The following is a 14,507-nucleotide window of genomic DNA, read 5'->3' as shown; positions in this document are numbered from 1 at the left end:
GAAACTACAGAAATGAACATAAGAGTTGAAAGTAATGGTCATAAAGATGCTCACTGAACTTGGGAAAAGAATGGAAAGAACACAGAACTTCACCAAAGTTAGAAAATTCAGAAATGAATCAACCAGAATACAATTACTGAAATGAAAAATACACAAGAGGGAATCAACAGCAGATTAGAGAAGACAGAAAAATGGATCAGCAATCTGGATGAAAAATTAATGGAAATAACTCAATCATAACAGCAAAAGGAAAAACCAATTTTTGAAACTGAGGATAGTTTAAGAAACCTCTCAGACAACATCTAGCATGCTAACAATCACATTACAAGGGGTCTAGAAGGAGAAAAGAAAGACAAAGAGGCAGAAAATCTATCTGAAGGAATAAGAGCTGAAATGACCCTAAACTTGAGAAGGAAACAGTCATCCAGATCCAGAAAGCAGAGAGTATCTCAAACAAATGAACCCTAAGAGATCCACACCAAGATATGATTTTTTAAAAAAACGGCAAAAGTTAAAAATTAAAGAGAATCTGAAAGGCAGCAAGAGAAAAACCAAGAGTTGTATACAAGGGAAGCCCCATCAGATTATCAGCTGATTTTTCAGCAGAACTTTGTAAGATTAAAATAAAGTGGCAGGATATATCTGAAAAACTTATATCCAAGAAAATTTTACCCAGCAAGATTATCATTCAGAACTGAAGGACAGATACAGAGTTTCCCAGACAAAAACTAAAGAAGCTCATCATCACTAAACTGGCATTATAAGAAATGTTCAAGGGTCGTCTTTAGGTGAAAAAGAAAAGACCAAAACTAGAAATAAGGAAATATATGAAAGAAAAAAAAATCTCACTACTGAAGGTAAACATAAGTAAAATATAAGTGTCCTAAGTGAAAGAGTATTTTCCTACTAAAGGTAGTGGATTAGCTACTTAAAAAGCTAGTGCGAAGATTAAAAGACAAAAATAGTAAAATCAACTAAAACTACATTAAGCGATTTAGGAATACACAAAACAACCAGATGTAAAACTTGACATCAATAATATGAAAGTGTGTGTGTGTGTGTGTGTGTGTGTGTGTGTGTGTGTGTGTATGAAGTAAAAATGTAGTGCTTTTAGAATGTATTTGAACCTAAGTGACTATAAGCTTAAAATAGACTGTTTTATATACATATATGTTATATATATGTTATATATATTTATGTTATATATATGTTATATATATATACATATATATCATATATATGTTATATATATGTTATATACATATGTGTATCATATATACACACACCTCATTGTTACCACAAGCCAAAAATCTACAATAGAAAGAAAAATTAACAGAAGGAACTTAAATAGAACACTATAGATAACCACCAAACCACATAGGAAGAGACCAAGAGAAAAAAGTAGCAGAGAAGAGCTACAAAAGCAACCAGAAAACAAGTCCAAAATACTACATACCTATTCATAGTTATACATACCTATTCATAGTTACTTTAAATGTAAATGGACTGACTGCTCCCAAAGATTAGCTGAATGGAAAAAAAAAACAAGACCAACTATATGTGGTCTACCAGAGACTCCCTTCAAATCTAAAGAACACACAGACTGAAAGTGAAGAGATGGATAAAGATATTCCATGCGAAGAGAAATATAAAAAAGCTGGAGTTGCAATACTCGTATCAGATCAAATCAGACATTGAAACCAAGACTGTGACAAAAGACAAAAGAAGACATAGCAAATGATAAAGGAGTCATATAAAGAAAAGGACATTTGTAGATATTTGTGCACCCAATATATAAACACCTAAATATATAAGGTGTATATTACAGACATTAAGTAAAAATTACAATAATACAATAATAGTAGTGGATTTTAATACCCCACTTATCATCAGTGGATAGATTACCCAGACAGAAAATGAGTAAGAAAACATTGGCCTTGGGGCACCTGGGTGGCTCAGTTGGTTAAGCATCCAACTTCGGCTCAGGTCATGATCTCACGGTTCATGGGTTCAAGCCCTGCGTTGGGCTCTGTGCTGACAGCTTGGAGCCTGGAGCCTGCTTCGGATTCTGCGTCTCCCTCTTTCTCTCTGTTCCTCCCCTGCTCTCACTCTCTCTCTCTCTCTCAAAAAGAAATAAAGATTAAAAAAAATTAAAAAAGGGGCGCCTGGGTGGCTCAGTCGGTTGAGCGTCTGGCTTCAGCTCAGGTCATGATCTCACAGTTTGTGGGTTCGAGCCCCGCATCGGGCTCTGTGCTAATGGCTCAGCGCCTGGAGCCTGCTTTGAATTCTCTCTCTCTCTCTCTCTCTCTCTCTCTCTCTCTGCTCCTCCCCCACTCATGCTCTGTCTCTCTCTTTCAAAAATAAATAAAACATTAAAAAAATTAAAAAAAAGAATCAGTGTATGTCTATGAAAACCTTTAAAAAACAAAACAAAACATTGGCCTTAACACATCAGACCAGATGGACTAAACAGATATACACAGTACATTTCATCCAAAAAACTGAAGAATACACATTTCTTTCAAGTATACCTGTAACATTCTCCAGGACAGATCACACCTTAGGCTATAAAACAAGTCAATAAATTAAAGAAAACTGAATCTTATCAAGCATCCTTTCCAACCATAATGGCATAAAAGTAGACATCAATTACAAGAAGAAAACTGGAAAAAAAATAAATGCATGGGGACTAAACAACACACTACTAAACCAGGTGAATGAATATAGCAGAGTAAATCACAAAGTACCTTGAGACAAATAAAAATGAAAACACAACTTTCCAAAATCTATGGGATGCAGGACTCTGAAAACTCTGAGACTTTGATGAAAGAAAAACAACACAAATGAAAAAATACACCATACTCATGAACTGGAAGAATATTTTTAAAATGTACATATTACCTAAAGCGTCCTACATATTCTATGCCATTATTTTCAAAATACCATGACATTTTTAACAGACCTAGAACTATTATAAAATTTGTATGGAACAACAAATGACCCTGAATAAGCCAAAGCAATCTTGAGAAACAACAAAGCTGGAGGCATCATGCCCCCTGATTTCAGTCTATATTACAAAGCTATAGTAATCAAAACATCATGGTACTGATATGAAAAACAGACAGATCAATGGAAGAGACAGCCCAGAAATAAACACACTGAACAACTACATGCAAAAGCATGAAATTGGACCACTACCTTACACCATATACAAAAATAAATTCAAATGGTATTAAAGACTTGAAACCATACCTGAAACCATAAAATTCCTTTAAGAAAACATGGGCAGGAAGTTTGTTTTAAAGAAATTCATCCAAGGATTTTATTTTCACCTAATACAGGCAGAAAGCTCTTGGACATCAGCCTTAGCTACATATATATACATATTTGGACCCTTTCCTCAGGCAAGTGCAACAAAAGCTAATATAAACAAATGTGATTATATGTAACTAAAAAGCAACTCCACACCCAAGAAAACTATCAACAAAACAAAAAGGCAATATAGTGAATGGGAGAAGATATTTGTAAACCATACATCAAATAAGACGTTAATATTCAAAATACATAAAGAAGTTATACAACTTAATAACAAAAACACAAATAATAAAATAAATATACATACAAATTAAAAAATTTTTTAAAAATTAAATAAAATACACAATAAAATATGGACAGAGGACTTGAATATACAGTTTTCCAAAGACATGCAGATTGGCCAATGGATACATGAAAACATGCTCAATATCACTAATCATCAATGAAATGCAAATCAAAGCTACAACATAATATTAGGTCATGCCCATCAGATGGTCTATTATCAAAAAGAGAAAGAATAATGATAGCAATGATGTAATTAAAAGGGAATTCTCACCCACCCTTGGGTAGGAATGTTTAATAGGTGCAGGCACTATGGAGAAAAATAAGATTCTTCAAAAAATTAAAAACAGAACTACAATATGATTTACCAATTCCAATTATGGTTTTTTTAATCCAAAGAAAACAAAAAAAAATCTATCTCAAGAGATATATACACCACTGTGTTCATTACAGAAGTATTTATAATAGCCAAGATATGCAAACAACCTAAGTGTACATTGCTAAATTAATGGATAAAGAAGATATGGGATACATATATGCAAGGGAATATTATTCAGCCATAAAAAATGTAATGTTGCCATTTGCAATAACATGGATGAACCTCGAGAGCACTTTCCTAGGTGAAGTAAGTCAGACAAAAATAATACCATATGATTTACCTTATATGTGGAACCTAAGAAACAATAATAAACATAACAGAAATAGACTAATAGATATAAGATACAAACCTGGTGACCAGGGTGGGGAGGGATAGGGAAGGTGGCAAAATAAGTGACGAGAATAGAGAGGTGCAAACTTAAAGTTATAAAATAATTAAGTCATGGGGATGTGTACAACATAGGGAATACAGTCAGTGATATTATCAGAATTTTGTACGGTGATAGATGGTAACTGGAGTTATTTTGGTGATCATTTCATACTATATAAAATTATCAAACTATTTTAATGTACAGCTGAAATAGGTTACTACATGTCATTATACTTCAGTAATTTTTTTCCAAAAAATTGCCCAACTATTGTCCTAAGTGGCTGCACCATTTTACAATCCAATCAGCAATGCCTAGGTGTATGAGGCTTCCCGTTTCCCTATATCCTTTCTAATTCTTGTTTTTATCATTTTTATTTTAATCATCTTAATAGGTGTGAAATTGTATTTCATTGTAATTATTTCTATTTCCTGAATTACTCATTATTTTGAACATATTTTTATGTGCTTATTTGCCATGTGTAAGTCTTCTTTGGAGAAATGTTTATTCAAATTCTTTGCCCACTTTAAAACTTTTTTTTATTGTTGAGTTAAAAGGGTTTTTTATATATTCTAGACACTATACATTTATCAAGTATGTAATCTGAAAATACTTTCATCCATTCTGGATCTGTATTTTCTTTTTTTTTAAACATTTTATTTATTTTTCCAAGACAGAGAGAGACAGAGTGTGAGCGGGGGAGAGGCAGAGAGAGAGGGAGACACAGAATCCAAAGCAGGATCCAGGCTCTGAGCTGTCAGCACAGAGCCCGACGCGGGGCTCGAATTCACGAACCGCGAGATCATGACCTGAGCCGAAGTCAGATGCTTAACTGACTGAGCCACCCAGGCACCCCTGGATTTGTATTTTCACTTCTTGATGGTGTCCTTGAAATACAAGTTTATTCATAAGGGTAAGTAATAGTTGATAAAATTGAACTCAACATTTCTTCTTTCATTGCTTGTTCTTTCTGTGTCCTAGCTACTAACCTACTGCCTGATACAAGGTCACAAAGATTTACTCCCATTTTCTTCATACTGATTTATAGTTTTAGCTATTACATTTAGTTCTGTAATCCATTATAAAGTATCTTTTCATATGGCGTGAGGTAGGGGTCCAACTTCATTCTTTTGCATTAACTTATCTAGATGTTGAATAGACAGTTGTTTCCCCACTGAACTTGGTTGGCATCTCTGTCACAATCAGTTAACTGTAATGTAAGAGTTATTTCTGGATTCTCATTACTATTGCATACACACAGGATATATGTAAAATATATATAGCATAAGGATGAAAATTCTGTTATATATATAATAATAATTTCCATCCTCATGGCAGAAGCACATGATCCTGTTTTGACTATTCTAGGTTCTTTGCATTTCTATATGAATTTTAAGATCAGCTTTTCAAAATGTAAAAAAGTAATTGGAATTTTGACAGAGATTACATTGACTCTGTGGATCAAATTTTTGTCTTAACGTTAACTCAATCATGACCATATGATCTTTTAAATTAACTGTGACATTTAATTTTTTCAGCCATGTTTTATAATTTACAGTGTATACGTCTTGCACTTTTTTAAACTTTATTCCTATTTTGTTGCTAATAAAAGTTTAATTGCTTCTTAATTTTGAGAGTCTCCATTACTAGTATATAAATATGCAATAGAATTTAAATTTTTTTATGTTTATTTTTGAGAGAGAGAGTGAGCATGAGAAGGGGAGGTGCAGAGAGAGAGAGAGAAAGACAGAGAACCTGAAGCAGGGTCCACACTGTCAGCACAGAGCCCCATGTGTGACTCGAACCCACGGACCATGAGATCATGACCTGAGCTGAAGTTGGGTGCTTAACCAACTGAGCCACCCAGCTGCCCCCATAGAAGAGACTTTTTGATAGTGACCTTGTACTCTAGAATTTTGCCAAACTCACTTATTAGTTCTAATAATAATTTATTCATTCTAAAAGATTTTTAGTGGACTCTACTGGATTTTCTAAATCAAGATCATGGGCATCAGTAAATAGAGATAGTTTAACTTCTTCCCAATGTGCCCAATCTGGATACATGTATTTCCTTTCCTTTTGTAATTTCCCTGACTAGAACCTCCAAAACAATGTTGAATAGAAGCGGTGAGAACAGACATCCTTTTTTTGTTACTGATCTTAGAGAAGGAAGCATTTCTTCTTTGACCATTAAGTGTGCTATTAGCTGTGGGATTTTTGCGGACCTAATTTATTAGGTTTAGAAAATTCCTTTACATTCCTAGTTTTTAGTTTGTTTGTTTGTTTTGGAAAGGCTATTGGCTTTTGTCAATTTTTTTTTTTTTTTGCATCTACTGAGACGGTCATGTGATATTTTCCATTAGTCTATTAATATGGTCTATTATACTGATTTTCATATGTTAAACCAACTTTGCATTCTAGAGAAACATTCTACTTTGCGATGGAGTATAATCCTTTCCATATATTCCTGGATTCTACTTACAAGTATTTTGTATGAGGATATGTCTATATTCATAAGGAATATTGAGCTTTGTCTGATTTTGTTACCAGAATACTACCAGACTCAGAATGAGCTGGGAAGCATTATGTTCTCTTTTATTTTTTTAGAAGGCTTTGTGAACCACTGGTGTTGTTTAAGGTTTGATAGATCATCAATGAAACCATCTTGGCCTGGGCTTTTCTTTGCAGGAAATTATTTGATTACTAATATATTATGTGTGCTTGTTACAAGTATGGTCACATTTTCTCTTTCTTCAGTTTTAGAGACTTCATTCTAGGAATTTGTTTACTTTGTTTGCATACAATTACTCAGATTATTTTCTCATTATTTTTATTTCTGTAATATCATTAGTGATATTCCCTTCTTGACTCCTTATTGTAGTAATTTGATATTTGAGTCTTCTCTCCTCTGGATCAATCTAGGTAAAGTTTTGTCAATCTTGTTGTGTTTTCAAAACACAAAGTTTTGATTTTCTCCCATGTTTTTCTATTATCTGCTTCATTTTTTTCTACTATAATCTTCCTTCCACCCTTCCTTTCTTCCTTCCTCACTCCCTCCCTCCCATCCTTCCTCCTTCCCTTCCTTCCTTCCTCACTCCCTCCCTCCCTTCTTTCTCCCTTCCTTCCTCCCTCCCTTCCTTTCTTCTTTCCTTCTTCCAGTTTAACTTGTGCTTATTTTTCTTGTTTTGTTTTGAAATATGGAACACATCACAAATTGGCACGTCATCCCTGCACAGGGCCACGCTCATCTTCTCTGCATTGTTCTAATATATGCGCTGCCAAAGTGAGCATTATTTTTCTTCTTTCTTAAGTGGACGATTAGGCTGTTAGTTTTAAATGTTTTCTTCTTTTTCAATATAGGTATTCATTGCTATACATTTCCCTCTAAGCAACTGCTTTTGTAACATCCCGTAAGTTTTAGTATTTTATATCTTCATTTTTATTTACCACAATGTATTGTGTAACATTGGCAGTTTTCGTCTTTGACACCTTGACTATTTATGACTATGTTGTCTAATTTTCACCTATTTGTGGATTTCCCCAATTTCCTTCTGTTATTTCAAATTTGATCACCTTATGGTTGGAGAATAAACATATGATTTTTATCCTTTTACATTTATCAAGGCTGGTTTTATGGACTTATATATGGCTTACCCTGGACTATGTACCACATGTACTTGGGAGAAAAATGTACATTCCGTTATTGGTTGAAGTGCCGTATAGATGCTTCTTAACTCTATTTTTTAAGCTTTCTATTTCTGTGTTATTCTATCCATTATTGACAGGGTGGTATTGAAGACTGAAGTCTATCATTAGTGAATCATCTATTTCTTCCTTGGAGTACATCCCTACTACCTTCTAGGCTTCATGATTTCTGATGAAAAGTGATGTTAATCTTTTTGAGGAGGCTTGCGCATGATGAGCTGTTTTTCCTTGTTGCTTTCAAGATTTATTTTTGTATTTTGACAACTTGAACATATGTGTAGGTGTGCATCTCTGTGAGTTTATCCTGTTAGGAATTCAGGGTTTTTTAATCAAATTTAAAAATATTTATGTCATTTTTTCACTATTTTTTTCTGTTTCCCTCATTTTTCTTAATTCATTTATCTATATATCTGTACATGTAATGAGGTTCCCACAGACTGAGGTTCTGTTCATTTTCTTCATTCTTTTGGTTTATTCTTAAAGAATATTCTTAAAGAAAGGAAGGGAGGAAGGAAGAATATAGTAGAAATCTTGGACTAAATTGATCTATATTCAAATTTTCTTTGTTCTCTCTTCTGCCAGATCAAATGTTTATTCCCAGGGATCTTGTAATTTTTGGTTCCATTGCAAATGAGATTGTTTCCTTAATTTCTCCTTCTGCTGCTTCATCATTAGTATATAGAAATGCAACAGATTTCTGCACAGAGATATCTTGTGACTTTACTGAATTTATGTATCAGTTTTAGTTGGATGGGGTATTTCAGGTTTTCTGCAAAATGTATCATGTCATCTGCAAAATGGTCTAAGTGTTACTTTTTCCTTACCAATTTGGATGCCTTTTATTTGTTTTGCTTGTCTAATTGCTGTGGCTAGGACTGAGGGTAGTATGTTGAATAAAAGTGGTGAGAGTAGACATCCTTGTCTTGTTGCTGACTTTAGGGGAAAAGCTCTGAGTTTTTGATGATGTTTGCTGTGGGTTTTCATATATGGCATTTATTATGTCAAGAACTCAGAGAACTTCTATTTGCCTCTTTCTTTTATAATGTCTCTTTATTGACAATTTGGTGAGACATTTTTCTCAAATTTTTCACTCATCTTTAGACATAACTTTTTAAAAAAAATTTTTTAACACTTTATTCATTTTTGAGACAGAAAGAGACAGAGCATGAACGGGGGAGGGGCAGAGAGAGAGGGAGACACAGAATTGGAAGCAAGCTCGAGGCTCCGAGCCATCAGCCCAGAGCCCGACGCGGGGCTCGAACTCACGGACCGCGAGATCGTGACCTGAGCCGAAGTCGGCCGCCCAACCGACTGAGCCACCCAGGAGCCCCTAGACATAACTTTTATTAAACACTTTTAATGTAGTTCACTCAATGCTTTTTTTTTTCCTCACTCAATGCTTTTAATAGCTTACTTACAGTCTTTGTTTATGAAGTCTGACATTTGTGCTGGCTCTGGGATAGTTTCCATTGACTGGCTTTCTTCCAGGGTATGGGACATGCTTTCCTCTTTTTTGTAACCTGTCATTTTAAATATATAATCTTGCAATTCTGAAAAGCATGTCCTCCCTGACCCCATATTACTTTCCTCTTGCCACTGAAACAAGTTACCACAAATTTAGTGATTTAAAACTATGCAAATTTATCATTTTACAGCTTTGCAGGTCCTAAGTCCAAAATGAGTCTCAACAGGCTAAAACCAAAGTGTTGGCGGGACAACATTCCTACCGGAGGCTCTGTGATTGAATCTGTTTTCTTTCTTTTAAGGTTTTTCTAGTTTCTAGACACTGCCTGCATTCTTTTACTGGTGGCCCTATCACTTCTTCCAAGTCATTAGCAGCTCTTTGAATCTTTGCCACATTTTATCCCTCGGAGAAGTCTTCTTCCTCTCTCTTCCACATTCAAAGAGCCTTTAAATTCGAAACTAGATAATCCAGGATAATCTCTTCCAAACCAGCTGTTGGCTAATTTAAGTCCTTTTCAGGTAACAGAACAGATTCCTGTCTCCTGACCATGAGAACTTCTATGTCTTTGGGGAGGAGGCTTTACGGTGCCTCCCACACCTCCACAACATTTGCTATTGTTACTGGTGATGGTTCAGTGAATTTTCCGGACTAATTGTGTAATGTCTGAATTGTGTGTACATGTGGCCACTCACATCTCTGCTTGAGGAACTTAATTGTTAGCTAGTGAATGGTTAGAGATTTTCTTAAATAACTGGAACCAGTAGGTATCCCAGTCTTTGCTGAGTATCTGTATGTTTTAGGACATGGCTCCAGTGTTCTGGCTTTTTACAACTCTGAATTAGCTTTCCACTTTTGCCCTGGACTGAGTCTCAACATGACCCACAGATAAAACACAGTTCAGGACCTTCTCAGTTTATTTCTGACATGGGCACAGCCCTGAACATGTGTGTTACTTCTGGGCTTTTATTCGAGTATTTAAAATATGCTGGAGCATTTAAAATGTTCCTATGGACATCTTATTTCTCAGTTCTTCCTTTTAATTTTTTTGGTCAGCACTTGTATCCCTGCCTCAGGATTAAATCACTGCAGCTGACTGTTTTAACACTCGGGATAGGCTGTTTGCACAGACAAATCTGCATCAGACTACATAAAAGAAAGCCCTAAGAATTGGTTTTTTTTTCAAGGAGCTACTGGATAAGAAAAATAGTGAAAATACTCCAGGGATCGGGCTGTTGAGAGAACCCAAACTGTTTTGCCCTACCCAGCGCGCCTCACAAACTGTTGGTTTTGACAAGTCGCATGGTTGCGAGGTTATCGGTTTCCACAGCTACTACCTTGCCTGGACGGGGAAACGGGAATAAGAAAACTTAAGACGTCACAAAGCTTGCTTTTCTTACTGACATTCAGCTGCATTCTTTGAATAAGTGCTACATTAATTAGAAGCCTTTACTTCCAAATTCCTACACAAGCTGATTTAGACAATGTTTGCAATTGTTATTGCTTTTACAGAGAGCAGATTTTTACAGGGACTTATTCCACCATTTTGGAAGGGCTTCCTGACAGGTCTTTCTTAAATTTCCAAATTTGCCTTTTCTGCAACTCACATCCTTTCTCATTACCAGGATATCAAACCTTCTGACCAACCACTGAAGGTTTAATCTTTTGAGAATTTACCACAAGTAGAAGTTGTTTTCTCTACCTCACCACCATAATCTATTCTTCTAAAACCTAGTTAAAAATTAATTTTTCTCTTAAAATCTTCATATAAACCAACAGAATGAGATATAGATTATGATCATTATGGCAGTTAGCATGCATCCAATAACCTGAATCTTTCACATCATGCTCTTGTCTCTAGTCATAAAACTGTGTATTTATTTTCCATTGTTGAGTAACAAATTACCCAAAAGTTATTGGCTTAAAGCAATGCTGATCATCCATTAGCCATAAAAGTCCTATCCATTAAACAGCTGTTCAGTTGCTATGTGATCAAGCAACTATTGGTCTGTGGTTTCTGTGGTAAGGCAAATTGGGACTGCTTGGTTGGGTGATTCCAGCTTGGATTCTGTTTCGTTGCAGTCAGGTAATGGCGGTGTCAAAAAGACTCACTTCCAAGGTGATTCAACTACAAGGCTAGCAGCTTTGTGTTGGGTTTTTATTCAGCAGCCTCAGTTCCACTCCACATGGGCAAAAGGTTGTTTGAGAGTCATCATGACATGAAAGTTGGTATCCCCTGGAGTGAATGATCCAAGAAAAGAAGACGCTCCGGTGCCTTTTATGACCAAGGTTTGGAAGTCACACATCACTACATTTGGCATATTCTGTTGGTCACTCAATGTCAACTCTGATTCAACAGGAGAAGGGCACCAATTCTTGCAGACATGAATCATTTCAGGACACGATAGAGGCCCAGTGTTGTAACACCTGTTTTGCTTAAGACCTTGTGCAAGATAGAAGATGTTAAAAATATGACCCTTCCCTTAAGGAAGTACAGATCTGGGGCACCTGGGTGGCTCAGTCGGTTGAGCATCTGACTTTGGCTCAGGTCATGATCTCATGGTCTGTGAGTTCGAGTACCACATCAGACTCCGTGCTGACAGCTCAGAGCCTGGAGCCTGATTCAGATTCTGTGTCTCCCTCTCTCTCTCTCTGCCCTTCCACCACCCATACTCTTTCTCTCTCTCAAAAAAACAAAAAACAAAAACAAAAACAAAAAAACATTTAAAAAAATGAAGTACAGATCTAATGCAGAGAAAAAGGTAGGTATTCCAGTACCAATACTACTGCAAATAAGTGATATGTTATAAATGAAATAAAGACTGTATACTCTGAGAATTAAGGTACAGACTTTATATATTATGTAATACATATATATGCACATATATATGCGCATATATATGCGCACATATATATATGCGCATATATATATGCGCATATATATATGTGCGCATATATATATGCGCACATATATATATGCTTGTTTGTGTTTTTTGTTGTTGTTGTTTTAAATGTATTTATTTTGAGAAAGACAAAGAAAGCTTGCGTATGCATGAAACCCAGGGAAGGACAGAGAGAGGGAGAGAAAGGACCCCAAGCAGGCTCCATGCTGTCAGCACAGAGACCCACATGGGGCAATGAGGACCTGAGTCCAAACCAAGAGTCAGACACTTAACTGACTGAGCCACCCAGGCTCTCCAAATACACTTACTTGAATGGCTTAAGCAGCAGATTTAGATTACTTGAACTAAGTTTTTATAAAAAGATTTTCAAGCTCATGGTAGGTAAAATAACTTCAAATATAAATAATTTTTTTCAACATTTATTTATTTTTGGGACAGAGAGAGACAGAGCATGAACGGGGGAGGGGCAGAGAGAGAGGGAGACACAGAATCGGAAACAGGCTCCAGGCTCTGAGCCATCAGCCCAGAGCCCGACGCGGGGCTCGAACTCTCGGACCGCGAGATCGTGACCTGGCTGAAGTCAGACGCTTAACCGACTGTGCCACCCAGGCGCCCCTATCATAAATAATTTTTAGCTAAGCCCTTGATACCAGAATTTATTGGCCACAATTATAAACTGCCAGTAGGATTTGAAGAAAAACCAGTGTCTTCTGAATTTAATTCCTATCCTCGAATAGAAATTACCCTGATATCATGTACAACCAATCAAAACAATGTGAATAGATGGACAACTAGCAAAGAAATTGAATCAGAAATCAAAAACCTCCCAAGAAACAAAACTCCAGGACCAGATGGCTTCACAGACAAATTCCACCAAACATTTAAAGAAGAGTTAATACCTATTCTTCTCAAAATGTTCCAAGAAACAGAAAAGGAAGGAAAAGTTCCAAATTCATTCTATGAAGCCAACATTACCCTGATACCAAAACCAGATAAATATGCCACAAAAAAAAAAGAGACAGAGAGAGAACTACAAACAATATCCCTGATGAACATAGATGTGAAAATACTTAACAAAATACTAGCAAGCTGAATTCCATAATACATTAAAAAAATCACTCACTACAATCAAGTGGGATTTATTCCTGGGGTACAAGTGTGGTTCAATATTCACAAATCAATTAACATGATACATGACATAAATAAGAGAAAGGATAAAACCTATAAGATCATTTCAATAGACACAGAAAAAGCATTTGACAAAGCATACAATCCGTTCATGATAAAAACCCTCAAAAAAGTCAGCTTAGAGTGAACATAATTCGACATAATAAAGGCCATGTATGGAAAAAACCACAGCAAACATCAAAAACGGAGAGCTTTTCCCCTAAAGTCAGCAACAAGACAAGGATGTCTACTCTCGAAACTTTTATTCAACATACTACCCTCAGTCCTAGCCACAGCAATTAGACAACAAAAACAAATAAAACTCATCCAAACTGGTAAGGAAAAAGTAACACTTAGACCATTTTGCAGATGACATGATACATTTTGCAGAAAACCTGAAATACCCCATCCAACTAAAACTGATACATAAATTCAGTAAAGTCACAAGATATAAAATCTCTGTGCAGAAATCTGTTACATTTCTATATACTAATGATGAAGCAGCAGAAGGAGAAATTACGGAAACAATTCCATTTGCAACAGAGCCAAAAATTACCAGATCCCTAGGAATAAACTTAACCAAAGAGGTGAAAGACTATAAAACACTGGTGACAGAAACTTAAGATGACACAAATAAATTTGAAGACATTTCACCCTCATGGATTGGAAGAACAAATCTTGTTAAAATGTCTATACTACCGAAAGCAACCAACCGATTCAATTCAATTGCTATCAAAATACCAACAGCGTTTTTCACAGAACTAGAACAAACAATCATAAACTTTGGATGGAAACACACAAGACTGCAAGTAGCCAAAGCAATCTTGAAAGAGAAAAGCAAAGCTGGACGGATCACAATTCCAGACTTCAAGTTATATTCCAAAGCTGTGGTGATCAAAACAGTATAGTACTGGCCTAACAACAGAC

The 14,507-nt window shown here is 35.7% G+C and overlaps 1 protein-coding gene and 1 pseudogene across 1 annotated transcript in view; both read right to left on the bottom strand.

Moving 5' to 3' along the window:
• Positions 1–14,507, bottom strand: part of TAFA1 (TAFA chemokine like family member 1) — a 511,847-nt gene that overhangs the window by 354,162 nt on the left and 143,178 nt on the right. The gene's annotated exons all lie outside the window — the stretch shown is intronic.
• LOC125161377 (uncharacterized) lies at positions 7,535–7,632 on the bottom strand (annotated as a pseudogene).

This window comes from Prionailurus viverrinus, chromosome A2 (genome assembly GCF_022837055.1).
Source record: "Prionailurus viverrinus isolate Anna chromosome A2, UM_Priviv_1.0, whole genome shotgun sequence".
Taxonomy (NCBI): domain Eukaryota; kingdom Metazoa; phylum Chordata; class Mammalia; order Carnivora; family Felidae; genus Prionailurus; species Prionailurus viverrinus.
The sequence above is the reverse complement of the archived record's forward strand: the minus strand, read 5'-3'. Positions and strand labels throughout refer to the sequence as shown.